The sequence below is a fragment of the Chrysemys picta genome, chromosome 6 (genome assembly GCF_011386835.1).
Source record: "Chrysemys picta bellii isolate R12L10 chromosome 6, ASM1138683v2, whole genome shotgun sequence".
In the NCBI taxonomy this organism is placed as follows: domain Eukaryota; kingdom Metazoa; phylum Chordata; order Testudines; family Emydidae; genus Chrysemys; species Chrysemys picta.
In genome coordinates this window covers 97,827,676-97,845,007 of record NC_088796.1, presented here as the reverse complement: position 1 = coordinate 97,845,007, position 17,332 = coordinate 97,827,676, and the positions used below count along the sequence as shown (strand labels likewise).

Genomic DNA, 17,332 nt, shown 5'->3' with positions numbered 1-17,332 from the left:
ATGAGGCTTTATAAATGCATGAAGGATTCTTATGTATCCATTGGGAAACTGTTAGCTCAGGTACTGAGGGGGTGGGGTGTATTGACAGCTTCTGTCTGAGCCAGTTCAGTGTTCTTTCTCTGGGAGATTTCATCATTTCTATTTCATCATTTCTACCAAATGAAAGCCTCTTCCCCTTTCAGATTCCCTCCCACTCATGCCTTTCTCTTAACAGACCTGAATTCCTTTCTGCTGCCCACCTGCAATACCTTCGCTGCCTCACCTTTTGGACCGTGTAGACACCCTGTCACCTCCCTTTGCCCATGTGCTCACCTCTGTGACCTCTCCATCACCTATAGTCTCCTCCCTTCTTCCCCACAATGCAACTCCTTGTCTGCACCCTCTCCATATAACTTCCCCCTCTCTATTCCGTTCTATCAGTTTGAACTCCAGGTCATAGTAGAGAGCTCCTCAGTTATTATTATTGTGGTTATTTGTAGTACAGTAATGCTTAGAGTTCCAGTGCAGACTCCATTGTGCTAGATACTGAATAAACAGTCCCTGTGCCAAAGAGCTTACAGTCTAACTGGAAATGATAGGGAAATTGATATCCACACACTGATAATTTGCAAGCATCATGTGAGTTCCATGGATTTTTTTCTAGTTGTTCATATATTTATGTATAATTTTTGGATGGAGTTTTGTTTACTTTTTTATATTAAAGTTATAAAGCAAGGGTGGGAGAGAGATGAAGACGTGAAGGGATTGGCTGCAAGGAGAAACAAAGCAAAGGATATAGGGAATGGGCAGAGAATGGAGAAAAGGATGAAGGGGAGTTGAAGTGAGGCTGAAGTGAAGAGACTGAGGGGAGTAGGTGAATAGGAGCTAGAGAAAACTGCCAATCAGCAGAGGGGAAAAATCTTCAGAATAAGAACTGTAGAAAGCATAGTCTGACAACAGTGGTGTATGAGGGGATGTTTAAAATCTGCTGTAGCTGCTTCTGTTGACTTCAGTCTCTGGCTGACTCCATTCCAGAGTTAGTATACTAGACTTTAGAAAATGCATCAGGATTCCTTTCAGCCTAAACTGACCAGAAACATTCCTACTACAAGTTAGAAATGGGTGAGTGTATGTGAGAAAATGAAGCTTATGACTGAATCCTAGAGTATGTCTACACAGCCAAAACTTCAGCATGGGTAGTACAAACATGGCACGGACCCTGGCTCATACGTGGCACACTACCCTGTGCTACACTGTCATCACTGCTATTGTTAGCCTCGCTAGCTAGATTCAAGCTAGTTTGGGTAGGCAGCCCAAGCACAGCTGCAGCTATGAGACATATCCCTACTTTCAACTTTAACTGTAGAGGGGGATAATATCACCCCCTCTTACTTTTCATTTGAGTGTATTAAAAGAAAAAAATTAAATAATACAATTTAAGATAACTTTTAAAAAAATAATCCCCTGGTCAGAGTTAAGGTTGTGGAGTTGTGATGAAATATACATTGCTTTATGGTTGATAAGAATAGTGTGTGGATTTTTTTATGTAGGGAGTGTATAATTTATGGTCTTATTCATTTCCTTGCCTTAAAGTGATGTGGTTTGATAAATGATGTGATATATTGAAGATAAAGAACATGGTCATCACTGAGAAACCTTAACTAGTTTTTGAAATGAAGGTGCTTTTGTTTTGGAGTTATATTATGAATGAGGCAAGAGACAGCATTTACCACCTTTCTCTGCTGTTGAGAAATTAAACTCCTACAATTCATGAAGAAATTAGATTTCTCCCAGAAAGGTTTCACTCACTCTAGAAGAAATCCAACCCCCTACTACTAAATTATGTCAGATCACCCACCCCCATCAACACTCTTCTCCTCACTCCCTCTTTTCCCCTCCCTCTCTGTTTTACCTTCATTCCTTCACTGAGTTAAATAATAGAAGTACAGACACTGCATTTTTTAAAATTAGTGATTAGTGGCTGAACGCTTGTAGTAACAAATCACATGATATTGTGAGCCACAGTGTCTATTAAGGTATCAGAGGGGTAGCTGTGTTAGTCTGAATCTGTAAAAAGCAACAGAGGGTCCTGTGGCACCTTTGAGACTAACAGAAGTATTGGGAGCATAAGCTTTCGTGGGTAGTACTTGCATCTGAAGAAGTGAGGTTCTTACCCACGAAAGCTTATGCTCCCAATACTTCTGTTAGTCTCAAAGGTGCCACAGGACCCTCTGTTGCTTTTTAGTGTCTATTAACAATTTCACTTAGTGGGTCTCCGGAGTTAACTATTATATGTAGCTCTTTATGTTAATAAGCTGTGGATTCTTTCCTGTGGTAAGCATTGTGTGAGCACCCATTTAAGATACACAGTGCAATATTTCTGATGGCTATAGATCCAAAAAATAAAAATAAAAATTCTCCCTTCTGCCAAAGACATTATTTCACAAATGAACATTTGCGGAGAGCCACCTTATAGCCGGTATAGATAATACATTGGGAAACTATAACCTTTTGGTATTTTGAAAAATTATTTCTTGGGTGAAAATGTATTAACATGGCACCTGACCTGTACAAAGAGGCCTTAAAGATCCTGAGTAAAACTGGGAAAATACCACCAAAGATTCCTGCAAGTATTTTTGCTCAAATTCAATATGGATCTCCTTTTGTCATTTTCATCTTGTCCTCCCGAGCATTCACACTGGTCCTACTGGGATCTGCTGGATAGCCAGGATACTGTATGACACAGCTACCAATAGCTTCTCACCAGAGTCTTGGTTCCAAGGCAACTAGGACCATGAGTGCTCACACATAGTGTGAATGTGACATTAAAATATTAGATTTTCAATTCTATCCAGTCAATCTTGTTTTTTTTCCTAAGACTGATGCCTGAGGCAAGGCCTGTTTGGCCCAGAAAGGAAAATGTTAATGTTCTAATTCATGTTAGCTCTTCTGAAGAGAGAACCATATGATTTACATGATCAGTAATAACTAGCCAACACAGCTTGAATTTTGTATATCTAGTGTGGAATAGTTGAAGCATGCATGATCAATCCACAGAGTAAACAAAAGCAATGCAAAAATAATCATTGAGAACATTCAAACAATGCACACATGTATTAGTAGAGATTACAATCTGCTTGCGGACGTTTCACAAGCAGAAAAGAGGCTAAATCCCCAATCTTGCAACGAGTTCACTTTCCAGTGGGCAGATTCCTATGCCACTGTGGAGCCCCATTGAGCAAGTTGTAAGGCTGGAGTCTGAATTTGAGTAAATTGCTTGTGAATTATTAGTTCAGCTCTAATCCTAGGCCATTTTCTGATTTTATTTACACTGTTAAGCCACAGTACCATACCACCGATGTCAATAGATATACCCAAGTGTTATAGCAGTGTAACTGAAAGCAGAATCTGACCTCCAGTATTAATTTTTTCTTCCAACATGTCTGGATTAGGTGACTCATCCAGATGACCTTGCTCAGACAAAACTCCAATTGAAGTTAATGGAAATTTTGTATGAGTAAGCTCTGTAGGACTGGGTTCCAAAATATACTTTGAGATGTAACTTCCCCTTGATGTGGATAGATCAATAGGTTCATGAACAAATTCAATAATCTTGGCTTTGAGATGGCCTCTTTAGTTTGTAAAGAATGTGGCAATTTATGAACAATTTTGCTGAACTGTTGCTTCAACTAAAGGAAGTGGTGCTTGTACATTGCTGCTTATAAAACTAGAGCACTTCTTCCAACAATCACAAGTAATATCATAGATGAGGAACAATCTGAAAACCTTTCAACATAAAGGCAACACTACAACAAAACGGACAAGCATTTCATCTCTAGTGTCACGGAGATGTCGGGATAGAATGTTCGCACATGGAAGCGAGCTGTAGCAACTATGTGGCTCAAGGAACCTTGTTCTTACATAATGAAATCCATTCACAGGGGCTATCACAGAAGTTGGAGTGACTCGATAAAATGCAAAAGAGATGACCAGATTGTTTCTTCGAAAGGCACAATAATGAAGCTCAGAGCCGGACAGACTCTAAAAATGAGGAAAATGTGATTATTAATTCAAAAGTTCTATTTCCAGATGTTGAAAGAACAGAGGGTTTTTTGAGATGTAATGTTACATGAAGAAGAAACACCCATTAGTTTAGGTAAAACAAGTGAAGAGAGATCAGAAAACCACTTAGGTTCTGAAAATAACAGGACATGAATTTAATGAAAATACTAAGGAAAATTGCTGAAATTCTTTGAGGTCAATTGTGGCTCTTCCATGAGCCCTGTGTTAAGGGTAGCATGTTGCTGCGCCGCTCTTGGAGCAGCTAGGGAGATTGTGATGTGGGGAGATGGTGACACAAGGAGGGAGCTCTGTTCCCAAAGGCAAGGGTGTAGTTGCACCGTTGTACACATTTAATGAGGGGGTGGAGCAAGACAAGGTTTCACCCACTTCCTGTCCCCTTCCTCCCACCTGTACTGGGAAGGGACATAGCAGCTCTGCAGAGTCTACCTCCCATCCTGTGCTGCTATCCACGATGCAGTTAGCTTTCCCAGGATTGTAAAGGGTGCCTCGTGCCCCTTTAGGTAGCCCTGGACATGATTCAGCCATATCAACAGAGCAGTTAGCAGAGGACACATGGTTGTATGAAACTGTCTATTGCAGACCCACAAAGTTCATAATACTAAAAAATAACAGATTATGACAACTGAAACTTACTGGGATTCTATTTATCTGACTATATAGGACTCAGATCTTGGAGAAATACTTCCTTTTTTAAAACAGGAAAAGGCTAAGGTCCAGATCTTCAAAGATATTTAGGCGCTTGACTTCTACTCAAAGGAAATAGAAGGTTAAATACCATTGAGAATATGAGCCAAAAGTCTTCCACTAAACTTTTTTTAAAGACTTAAGGTAAATGTATGTCCTTAAAGCAGCATAAGTGTTTAATTGTTTAAGCCTTAGTATATTCTAACTAAAGTCAAAATCCTAATTTCATTTAAACCAATTGGAGTTTTCTTGTTTTCAGTAGGATCAGGATTTGACCTCAGTGTGCCATCCCCTTCCTGCATGGTGAGAAGGAACTGGACTTGGGGTATAGGTGAGATCTTTGACAATCTGAAATGCAAACCACACTGCGCAAATTTCCTCCTGCCTAACAAATTTTACAATTCCACTGTGGGATCTGTTCAGTAGATCAGTTTGTCTGTCCTCCTCGTTCCCTTTTCTTATCTTCCTCTAGTCCAGTGGTTCTCAAACTGTGGATCGGGACTCCAAAGCGCGTCATGACCCTGTTTTAACAGGGTCGCCAGGGCTGGTATTAGACTTGCTGGGGCGCAGAGTTGAAGCCAAAGTCCGAGCCCCACTGCCAGGGCTGAAGCTATAGCCCAAGGACTTCAGCCCTGGGCAGTGGGTTCAGGCTTTGGCTTCAGTCCTGGGCGGTGGGGCTCAAGTTACAGCCCACCTGCCCAGAGCAGAAGCCCTCGAGCTTTGGCTTCACCCCTCTCCCCAGGGCAGTGGGGCTGGGGCTTGGGCTTTGGCCCTCCCACCTGGGGCGATGGGGCTCAGGCTTCGCTCCCCCTTCCTGGGGTCATGTAGTGATTTTTATTGTCTGAAGGGGGTCGCAGTGCAATGGAGTTTGAGAAACGCTGCTCTAGTCATAGGCTCAGAGAAGCTACCCTGAAAAAAAACACAAAAAAACACCCATTAAACTAGAAAGACGTGTGATCTGCATAATTGCTTTAATTGCAGCCAGTTCTGCAATGAATAGTCCTGCTGTCAAATTTAACAATGACTTGGGGGCAAAAATATCTCTGTCTTTTAATATAACATGAAAGAGATGAGGAAACTCTTCTGATCATTGCCTTTCAGTGTAAAGAACTGATGTTTAAGGGAGAGAAAAACCATGTCATTGTTGAATTCAGAAAAATTATGATTAAATTGGCAAGGATAAATAAACAAAATTAAACTGTATACTTTCCTGGCCTTCTCAGGCATGAAAACTGTAATGATATTTATGGAAGGAGTATAGTAATTCAGCACAGAACAGGGATTTTTTAATAATTGTAGTTAGTACAGTTTCAAAAATAGACTCCTCTAAATGTCCTGCTGTGTCAAGAATGCCAAAGAAATAAGAAAGTAAAACTGCTAAGACATTTATAGAGGCAGAGGCAATGTGGTCTACAGAAATGAGTGCATGGATAAGAGACCAGAGGACCTGAATGCTAACCCTGATTCTTCCACTGACTCCTTCCTTGGCCTCAAGCAAATCATCTCCTCACTCTTTCTTGACTTCCCTATTTTTAAAATGGAATAATAAAACATACTTACTTCACTGTGGTTTGATGAAGAATAGTTGACGTTTGCATGGCACTTTTACTATAGAAGGCACTATAGAAGGGCTAAGGATTATTTATAGACATCTTTCAAAATTTATTCTCCCGATCTGAATGATGATAAAAACATTCTGCGCATTTTGCACCTTAGGAAACTAAACAAGGCACCTAAATCCTGTATTTAGAATATCAAACTGCTACTTAGATGTGTCTGATGTGGTGTACTAGACTCATAGCCCTTTGCTGGAGGCCTCATGGTCCTGCCCAACTCCAGAAAAGGAGCAGTGTAGGTGAGTCCTTCAGGCTGCCTAGAATGGCTGCAGAGGAAGCAGCCAATCAGAGCCCAGCAGACTCAGATAAAAGAGGAGGCTGGACAGAACAGAGTCAGTTACTGGCTGGAGCCAAAGGCGGTGTCCTGGCTGCAGGGTTGGACAGAGTGGCTGCTGGCAGGGACAAGGGGAGCAAGGAAGGTGCTCCTGGCTGACTGCAGGAATGCAAGAAAGTCTTCATTCCTGAGATAAAGGTGAATGGGCTACAGGAAAGTGTCCCAGGGGACAGTAGAACAAAATTAAAAGGGATGCACATGTGGTTGCTATTTATAGGGTTCCTGGGTTGGGACCTGGAATAGTGGGTGGGCCTAGGTCCCCCTCCACCAGCCTCAGGCAGAGTGGCCAAAACATAGACAACTGGTGCCTCCCCATACGGGGGGGGTGGGGAAGGACAAGCTAAAGGGGAGGACACCTGATCTCTCCATGTGTCTCCTCCCTATCCAGCCTGGGGCCCCTACACTCTCAACACCCCATTATCAGTGTGCGGGGGGGAGGGGCTCTATCCTCCCGCTGCGCCAGCTTCCCCCGGCACGTTCGGCTGTTCTTCCTATCAGGCAGGTCTAGCCGGGAAGTGGAATGGAGCTGCTCTGTGCAGCATAGCCAGCTGCCTGGGAGAGAGCCTGCCCGGGAAGGGGTGGCAGCAGCAGCCCATTCCCTGCTCAGGCTCAGCTTCTGGGCACAGGGGCTGGGCATGCTGAGGGGCAGGGGGGCTCTGATTTCTCGGTCACTGTCCCTGGAAGCTGAGCCTGGGCAGGAGGCAGCCCCCCGCAGTCAGGTGCTCTCCCAGGCAGCTGCTGCACTGGGCAGTGTCCCAGCCGCCAGAAGAGGCCCTGTCCCTTCCACTATGACTCTGGTCCCGTCCTTCCCCTCCCTGCCTGGGCTGGCACCTGGGGGGGCACTTGACCTTGATGCCCCCCTGACGCATCGCCTCTGGGCCAAAGCCCTGAAGAAAGGAGATTACATAGGCCCAGGGAAGGGGCTGAAGACCCAAAAGGGGTCAGTATGTACTGAACTTTAATACCCCCTGGAAGGGGATTGAACTGAACTAGTGGTCCAACTGGAGAGCTGGGGCAGTGAGGCTTGCTACTGAGCAAAGAGTCTTCAGGGAGGAAGCCTTGAGGGCACTGCTCTATTCAAATGAGAGAGGACCCAGAAGGGGTTGAAAGACTGTTTGAACTGGGGTACAGTGATAGGCCTTGTTGGACTGATTGAGAACCTGAGCCCAGGGAGAGCTGCAGGTGAAAACATTACCAACAAGAGTACTGTGATAGGCCCAGTCAGAGTGTATACTCCAGAAGGGGTCTGTTTTGTTTCACACATACAGTCTGTGTGCGACTTAGCTGGAATGATAAGTCAATGAAAACTTACTTGAGAAGAGTTAACTGCCAACAGGGGTCACTGTAAGCAGCCCAAACCTAGAGAGTGCAGGCATGCATCCGTCCAGCAGGAGGGTGGCTGCAAGGGGTGAGCAGCATCCCACTGACAGTCTGCTTTACATATCAATGAAAGTACAGAGGTGCACATGTAGGCCACTAAGTTACTCTTTTTTGATCACTTGAGGTTTATTTGATTTGTTTCATTTTGATTTCATTTTTACCCATAATTTGTAGAGGCAGAACAGAAGTAACAGATATTTATGTCCATCTCCAGATGGAAGCATATGTCTTACGTTTGCATAATCATAAGTGTTGCCTTCCTGAGTTTTGGCCAAATCTACAACACAGTCATGTTTTTACTCACTTTGTGTATTTATTGGATTGAGATGGGTCCAAACCCAAAATCCAGTTTCAGTCACCCCAAGCTTTGAGGAAGCTGATACAGATTCAAACTTTATGGTTCTCTCTCTATTGGTTGAACCAAAACCCTCTATTCAAGCATGTCCAAAATTTAGAAGAGTCTAATTCCAGATCTAAACTTTAACTTGGTCCCATCTTTTATATTAGGGCTGGATAAACTAGTCTGGATAAAATAAACTCAAAACTTTGGCCCAAAATATGAGGGGTTCTGAATCCTTTTTAAGTTCTAAAACATTATGCTGTTTTTTGAATTTTTACTCTTCCTTGTTGTGACCATGATTAGATTGGAAGCCAAACAGCTGAAATACCGAGAGAGAGCCTGTCCTCATGCTATTTCTGGCCTGACTGGAAGCAGGAAGTAACAGAAATGTCAAAGGACAGGCTGTTCTCATGAGATTTCCTGACCAATTTTGCTGACTACACTGTCAGCTTGTCAGCATCTTCAAGGCCTCTCATTATTCTTCTCAAGCCTACATCTCTGATTTTGTCCCTTAATTATGTCCATTATCCACTACCTCAGTTCTGCCATAATGACCATCGCAATGCCCTGTCTCCTTCTCCCACATATGCATGCAATGTAATTCTCAATGGAGCTGAAAGGACACAATTTAATGTACATGATGGCTTTGGGTTTTGGTATATAGAAGTGGCAAAGATCCTTTCACCTCTAGGTCATTGGTTCAAACAGACCAAGCTGGTAGTAACTCATAGTTTTGTTTCGTGTAATGTGTGAAATGCTAGAAGTCTGTCTACTTCAGGGGTTCTCAAACTGGGGGTTGGGACCCCTCAGGGGGTCACGAGGTTATTACATCGGGGGTCGCGAGCTGTTAGCCTCCACCCCAAACCCTGCTTTGTATCCAGCATTTATAATATAATGTTAAATATATTTAAAAGTATTTTTAATTTATAAGGGGGGTCCCACTCAGAGGCTTGCTATTTGAAAGGGGTCACCAGTTCAAAAGTTTGAGAACCACTGGTCTACTTCCTGAAAACCACTGGCAGTCTCGCACAGAGGCCAAGGATTGTGTGGGACTGAAGAAGGCCTTGATTCTCCACTATATTTGAGGTCTTCCCAGTGGAGAGGGAGGCTGCAAGGAACCAACTGAAGCTCTCTGACTCAGGTCTGTCTGGTCCCAGCATAAATTGAGGACTCTATACCAGTGCAGGATCAAGCCACGGCAGTGCTGTTTTACCACACTTTCTCTTCTCCTTGTCCTGCTCATGCCCCATCTTTCCTCTTGTGGTCGGGGATGGTAGGACTGTTTCTGCTAGCTTTTTACTGGCAAAGAACTCTGGAGAATTCTCCACAGACCATTTCCAGTCTTATTGATCCAGAGTCTCTGGTCTTAATGTTTTAAAGTGGGCTAAGTGCCATCCAGACACACACAATACACAGTCTTTGCCTGGAGAGCTTATAGTCTAACATGAAGGCCACAGATCATGAAAGTGAGCAAACAAATAGTAGAGACACTTACTAAAATATGGCCAATAGTGGTGTCACAACAAACAGCCAATTCTTTTGCCTGGTCCCTATTCTTTCCCATTGAATTTAACTTCTTATAGGAACTTTTTTCTCCAGTATGTCTTTCTGGATTTGGCGGTTTAAAAAAAAAAAAGGCAGAGCCAAGTAGCTGCAGCCCTAAAGTGGCCATTTTGAAACTTTGTTGCATCTCCATCTTACAGATCAGTATTAACTTGTTATGTGTAAAACTACAAATGTCCTTTAGAAATTTATAATTATGTAATTTTTGTTTTGTTTTTTTGGGGAGGCACTGGAGAGAAATGAGGTGCTAATGGACTGAAATGAGGGAGGGAAAGTGAAGCTACTCCCTTTCTGCCCCCTTTATCTCTGAACTCTAAGAGATCTGGAGTCTTCAGAGAGCTTCCCAAGACCAAGAGTTGTGGTGGTTGCTGGGGCCTGCACAGAGAGGCCCCATTAGCTCATCATGTCGGTGCTTCCTAGAGATTGTCTTTGAAGATCATCACTGATGCATGTTGGAGGGGCAGTTTTAAGTAGTTTGGCCTGTCGTTGCCTATGTTGAACTTTAGGGTTGTCAGGCTAGCATCTTTCTGAATTTGTTTGATGAAATATTAAGAAAAACTGGTCATAGTGAGACCACTAGTTCAAGGTCTCATTTTTGGTGGTAGGTAGGGCATTCAGGTAGACAAAGTGAACCTGAGACTGGAGTAGTAACATATCAGAGAAGAATTAATGTAAATCATGCACTGAATCTGCAACTCAGGACATAAAATTGGGGGGAGGGACTGGTTGGTGGGAAGGAGGTTGTGTATGATTATATGGAATAATGAATCTGTTCTGCTTTCTACACATGGGGGGCCCCCATTGGCATGAAGTTACCTTCACAATTGGTGTAGAGATGAAAACAGACTACTGTATATTGAGAGCGAATCAAGAACAGTCTGAAACAGCACAATACAATTTTGAAAATATTCTGTTTATTTACAGCAGCAATTGGAGTTTAATCATTATTTCAGTCATGTTCATTTTGGTAAATTGGGGTATTTAAAATGTAGGTCAATAAAGTAGCATCCTGTGATCCTTTCCCAAATCTCCTCTATTAAATTCAGTCTAACCTCTCAGTAGCCCTGAGAAAGGAAACAGAAGTCCACTCCAGCTTCACTTAACATGTATACTCCATGTGAATCATTTCAGAGTTCTATGCTTGCCTGGCTGTGTCAAACTGTGCATGCCAATGTTTCAGTTCTCCCCCCTTCATCAGAGTATGTTACAGAATGAATCTCAAAGTAGCATTTAAATACTGTTTTTGTAATGGATCCTCAGACGGTTTGGAGGTAGTGATTGCATTGAGCAGCAGCTATGCAGAAGGCCCAGTTAGCTTTCTTCCTCCTCTTGGTCTTTAGGGAATTCTGAAAAGAACAAGAGTCACTAGAGCCAATAAAGCCTGTAAAGCCTAATTTTCACCATTCAGGAATAGTCACATACTAGTCCTCCCCTTTGAGTGAGATGGGGCAGCGAGGCATCAGCCAATGGAGATTAACATAGGGTTTTTATAATTTGCTGCAGGTGTCAGACAGCAGCAAATTACACCTCTACCCCAATATAACGCTGTCCTCGGGAGCCAAAAAATCTTACCGCATTATAGGTGAAACCGCATTATATCGAACTTGCTCTGATCCACCGGAGTGCGCAGCCCCGCCCCCCCGGAGCACTGCTTTACCTCGTTATATCCGAATTCGTGTTATATCAGGTCGCATTATATCAGGGTAGAGGTGTAGTTGTTGGTGCATCTTGCGCCTCCATCTCCCCAGAGCACAGTAGGGATGGGAACTGCACATCTCAGAGGGTGCTATGTGCAAACCCATATACAGGGCTTGTGGCAAAGCCACAATTCAATCCTTAGTCTGTAACTAACATTCACTAATGACTCCAACTAAATGGATCTCTACATTTAACTAGTTGTGCATTAATTACATAGCAGTTGCTCTTTAGGAACATAATTAATGAGAATAAGATTCAACAATTGAGTAATACCACACACACCACCCTTTATTTGTCACATCTCATTACATATTCTAAACAATAGTATTTGATATTCTAAAACTATGTAATTATACATTTTAATTAAATTCATAGTTTAGTATACATAGAAAGCAAACTTGTAATATCCTTCTTTGCAGCAGTGTCTGTCTTTTAGCCTTGCTCTGAAAATCCTGCTTTTTAAATTTCTTCAGTGCTAAGAGGTGTGTGGTGTCAAAGCCTTTGCAATGACCATCACTTTCAATTATTGTACAATTCCTTTTCTGGATGTACATGAAGTTAACAAACAATGATGATAAATACCTTGCAGGCTTCATCAAATAGTTTCATGTTTTTCTAGCAGCAGTATTGCAAAGGAAACAAATCATTATATATTTAAACAGCTGCTTTATGTAATCCATACATTTTCAAGTTTATAAACAGAGCATAATCCCAGATAACATTCTGTAATTTGAGTCTGGTTTATAGACAGAGTAGTCCTTGATTATTAGAAGGTTTTTACAATGTTTTCAAAATAGTTTAGGAGGAATGTATAATATTAACGTTAACTTGAATCTTTCAACATTTTACAGTATGACCATAATTGCCCAAACAATAACAGGGAAATTCCAGGGTAACATGAAATCGATCTGACACTTCCTGCCTTTCTCTCCAAGGTATGGCCATCCTCTGCCATTCTCCCATTTCTCCTTCCTGTTCCTTCCTTGACATCTACTCTTGATTCCTCCCATTCCTCTCTCCTCAGTCCTCCATTATGGTCGTGGGGAACCTCAGCTTCCAAACCAATGATACTTGTTACTCTAGAGTCACTTACTTGCTCTCCCTTACCACCTGTTTTGATCTCAATCAGCATATTGACTCGTAGTCACCCTATTGGCCACTCACCTTGGTCTTCACATTGAAATGCTCTCTTCCTTACTTTTCTGAGTTCTCTTTAATCACCCCTTCCGCTCTTGCTCTTCCCGTGTTCTTACACCTTATGAACTCCTGTCTAATACTCCAACCCTGTCTAATCCCTTTCCTGTCTATTTATAACCCATCATCACTCTCCTCATCACTTAAAATCTCTGCTCCTCTAGCTCTCACCACCCTCTTTGCCCCACTAATCATAGCCCTGTCTTGTTGATCAAATTGTCCCCCTGCTCTTCTGAGAGTCTCCAGAGGATTGAAACGTTTTAAAGAGACTTTCTCCTTTCACAATTCTGTTCCTTCCCATGCTCAACAGGTCTACTTTTCTTCTCTCAGCAGCTCACATGCCCTTTATCCATGGCAATTCTTCACTACCTTTGACTCACCTCTTAATCCTACTATTTTCTGCTTATCCCCCACCTCTACTTTCTCTGCCAAAGGATGTAATATTTCTCAAAGGAAAAATCAATTGTAACTGTCAGGAACTCTCCTTCACCTTGAACTATTTCCTCCTCCACACCCTTCTTTCTCCTATCCTCTCACCTTAAGACATGCCCTCTCTATCCGATCCTTCTCTTCCTTTCTCATGCATGTCCTTATCCTCAACCTTTCCCCTCAGTTTCCTTTCCCTCTGTAAAATTTGCAGCAGAGAAGCGAAAAATAGCACAACTACTGCCTCATCCCTTCTTGCCTCTCTACTGCCCTGTCACCTTCTCTCCTTTATTTTTAAGTTTCCAGAGGTAATGGTCAGCTCCTGCTCCCTTGAGCTCCTTCCTGCCATCTTTCTTTGACCCCATGCAGTTTGAATTTCACTGTCTATGCTCTGCTGACATAGCTCTCACCAAATTCAGTAATTACCTACTCCTGGCCAAGTCTGACATTTCTGTATTCACATTCTGCTGCCTTTGACATGGCTGAGCACTCCTTCCTGCTCTGTAATCTCTTGACCCTGTACTTCATGGGCTGTATACTTTCCTGCTCTTTTTACTTTACTGGCTTCTCTATTAGCATTTTGTTCAGGAGTTCATCTGTCTCTCCCCGCTCCTCTGTAGAAGCAACATTTTACAGAAATTATTTTGGAATTTCATTAGTTTTACAAATTTTATTGATCCTATTTTTCATATCCATATACCTATGAAGCCATATTGTCTTAATAGCATGAGTCCAACTGTACCTCGCATAGAAAGACAAATGAGTCCTCATAAATTTTAGCAGCCGCTACAAATTATTGAAAATAGCTTCCTATAAATCAAAGTCACCATTTTAAGGTCTGGTATCTTAGAATCTTTCAGGCCTATAAAAGAGAGATTTTTGAAAGCTGCTTAGAGGCTTTGTATATATTAAATAGTCCTGACAGAGTTGGATTAGCTGGAAGAATGCAGGTGAAGCAGTCTAAGGTGCCTGATCTATGTACATTGACACATAATTTCACAATTTATCACAGTGGTATCACCAGCATATTTCTATATATTTTAATTTAGTAAATATTTAGTTGGCAATATCAGCTATTAACTGATCATTGGGATTTTCACCTGCTAGGTTACATTGCATTGTATATGACATACCAATACTGTCACCATTTCAGCATTGAACTTGTATTTGCTTTTACTGATGTTTAAAATAAATGCATGTATTCCCTTTCCATAGAAATGAGAACTTAAATTCTGTCAGTTTAGTTGGATGGATGACATTGATTCAACCTCTTTTCCCCCATGGTGACTGCAGAAGATATAAATTTGGAACGCCACCCCAGTAGGGTTGGTTATTGAGTTATACCCTAGTCTCATGGAAATAAGTCTTTCAGTGAAACTTCAAATCTGGTAAGTCAAAATAAATCTCTGTGGGGCATTGACAGATACCTTTCATGGGAAATGACAATCTTTTTCAGAATAATTCTGTCCTTTATATAAAAAATGGGGCCAAGAGTGTCAGCGAGACAGAGGGATGCAAATCAAATTATTTGTATGGAAAAACATTAAGTTCAAACTAGAGACCTGAACCTGTATACCTTTGCTCATGTGAGTAGCAGCATTAACTTTAATGGAGATCTTTGACTAAAGACTAATCACATGAATAAGAGTTTGCTGGAGTCAACCCTCTGGTTTGAATTTCATGTGAGCAGTCCTTACTTGGGTGACTAGTCCCATTTATACCTTACATACCTGGAATGGATTGTAGACTCTGTAGAGGAAAGGAATATATGAGAGAGACAAATTATTACAACAAAAATCACTCTAGGTTTGTGGGTTATTTTAATAGAAAATCAGAATTACCTTCAAATATCCAAGGAATTACATCAAGGTCTCCCTTAAATAAGATTTTTCAAAATAGAGAAATAGAAGATGAAAAATGAATACACAATGTGGTGAGCATCCAGGGGGTAAATGGGAACAAATGATTTTTTTTTTTTATTTAAACTGGGAAAGTGAATCTCCATAGAAGGGAGACAGCACTGCGTGTCTAGTGCGGCTGCGTCAGAGCCAGAGCAAAGCAAGTTGCCTCACTCACTTGTCCTTTCCTTTTAGTTGTTAGCTCTTCTATTTTCTTCAAGGTTTGACTTCCAATTTGCATACCTCTTTGGAATTCCCACTGTTAGCTATTTGAGAAAAAACTATATACATAATCAGTGTATCAAGATATATTTCTGTTAAAACTAAGGAAGTGAAAGGGTCAGATTATTAGAACTGTTTGGGCAAAAGATGCAAATTTAGTTTTGCCTCTATTTTGTATTAATTTCCTGTGATTACACATGGAATTGCAATGGTATGCATGTAAACTAAAATTGTTTGCATTCCTATGTGTGCAAATGCATGCATGTATGCAGTTCTGTAAATGTGGCTTATTTTATTCCTTGTGGGCTTTTTAGCATAAAAGAGTAGGTATATTCTATTTGATTTTTGAAATTGCTTTCATTTCAAATTGTGATTGTTATATATATTTTTATATTTATATATATATATAGATTTGCAATTTGCCTAACTAATGGGTAGGAAGCAACTTGCAATCAATCTCTAGAAAAGGATTATAAGTACACCCATTTTTAGACAGACCCACAAACAGTCTGTCATACTCCTCAGCGTGGCAGAAAGTTGAGAGGTTAATATACACACATTTGTGGTTCCATCACAAAGTGCTTGTGTGGTTTGTACTGCAAAAACGTGGCTACTGAATGCAAGGACTGCAAGTGATATAAAATAAAACAATGAATAGGCAACAAAATAATAAATAGCTTTGGACAGCCAAAAAAACTGACAAGCAGCCTGAATCTTTCCAACTTTTCTATCCTCCAGCCTTAACCAAGGCTCCCTATCATCAGGACCAGGACTATCTGCAACAGGGAACAGCTCCAACCTGTAAGTGGCATAACCACTCCTGTGGGAGGGACTGAGTCTATAAATACACTGAATGCCTGCAGCCACATAAGCACAGCTGCTGATGCAGCAGAGCAGCCAGAAAGAGGTGCATTTAATTAACCAAGAGAAAGAAAAGGACCTGGGATGGAAGTGGAGAGATGGAAAATACGGAAACAAGGTGTGCGCCTTCTATACAGCTCACTCTAGGCGAGATGGGTTGGAAGGAAAGAAGTCAAGAGGAAAAACAACTCGTTTGAATTTGCAAGAACAGGTGGCTTTTCAAGCCCTCTGGCCCCCAATCCATGTGATCCTATTTATCCTCCCTCCTAAGTTGCTAGACCTCTGTTTGGGTAGGAGCTGATGGTCCACCATTGCATGTCCTTATAGTACCTGGCTGAGGTGGGGATGGTGGTGGCGGTGGGAGGATAAATCTATAGGACAAGTGAATGAGCCTGTTATTCTGTTCCTTCATCAAGGCTAGCTACTGCAGAACCCAAGGAACTGAATCCAGGAGGTACACTTGCCTGAGAAGCTAATACTTCCAGCTATCCAGTGTCTTCATAGCTGCCAGAAATTATTCTTCATCCATAGTTTACTGGTCTCTGTGGAGGTCAGAAACTACTTCCTTCAGTCAATCAAGAAAGGCCACCTAATTACTTAATCTCCAATGCCCAAAAGACACCCCCTTCTGCACCCTACAACCTCCCTCTCCCCATCAGAAATCAGAGTTTTTCATGGTATATATTCTAAAGTTGGCATTTGAGTTCTCTTTTCTAATGGGATCTTGCAGCCTGATGGCTTTTCTGGTTACAATAACAGACCAGAGACCCCACACCCAGTTTATCTTCCTGAGTGCAAGTGTCTGCATCCTGATGGGATTCTCTACATCGGACCTCTGACTGAGTCTGGTTCCTTTTACCATGGTGATTTGAATTTAATCTTCTGTAGCTCTTGGTGGAGCTGTAAGTGTCCCTTATGAGATTTGTTTTTAGTCATCTCTGGTTCTTGTTCCCTGTCTGAGGTGTTTGAGTACATGGAGTCGGTGATCAGGGATGATGGCTTCCAAGAGCACATCCTTCAATCTCTAGTTTGGCTGCAGCCAGTTCCAGCAGGG

The 17,332-nt window shown here is 41.8% G+C and overlaps 1 long non-coding RNA gene across 2 annotated transcripts in view; it reads left to right on the top strand.

Moving 5' to 3' along the window:
* The window catches only part of LOC122173741 (uncharacterized), a 149,892-nt gene that overhangs the window by 12,774 nt on the left and 119,786 nt on the right, over positions 1–17,332 (top strand). The window contains exon 2 of one of the 2 annotated variants that reach the window (XR_010588881.1): positions 5,009–5,077. This is a non-coding gene — a long non-coding RNA (uncharacterized LOC122173741). Of the gene's footprint in view, positions 1–5,005; positions 5,078–17,332 lie in introns of both variants that reach the window. The other variant, XR_010588880.1, reaches the window with a different exon arrangement.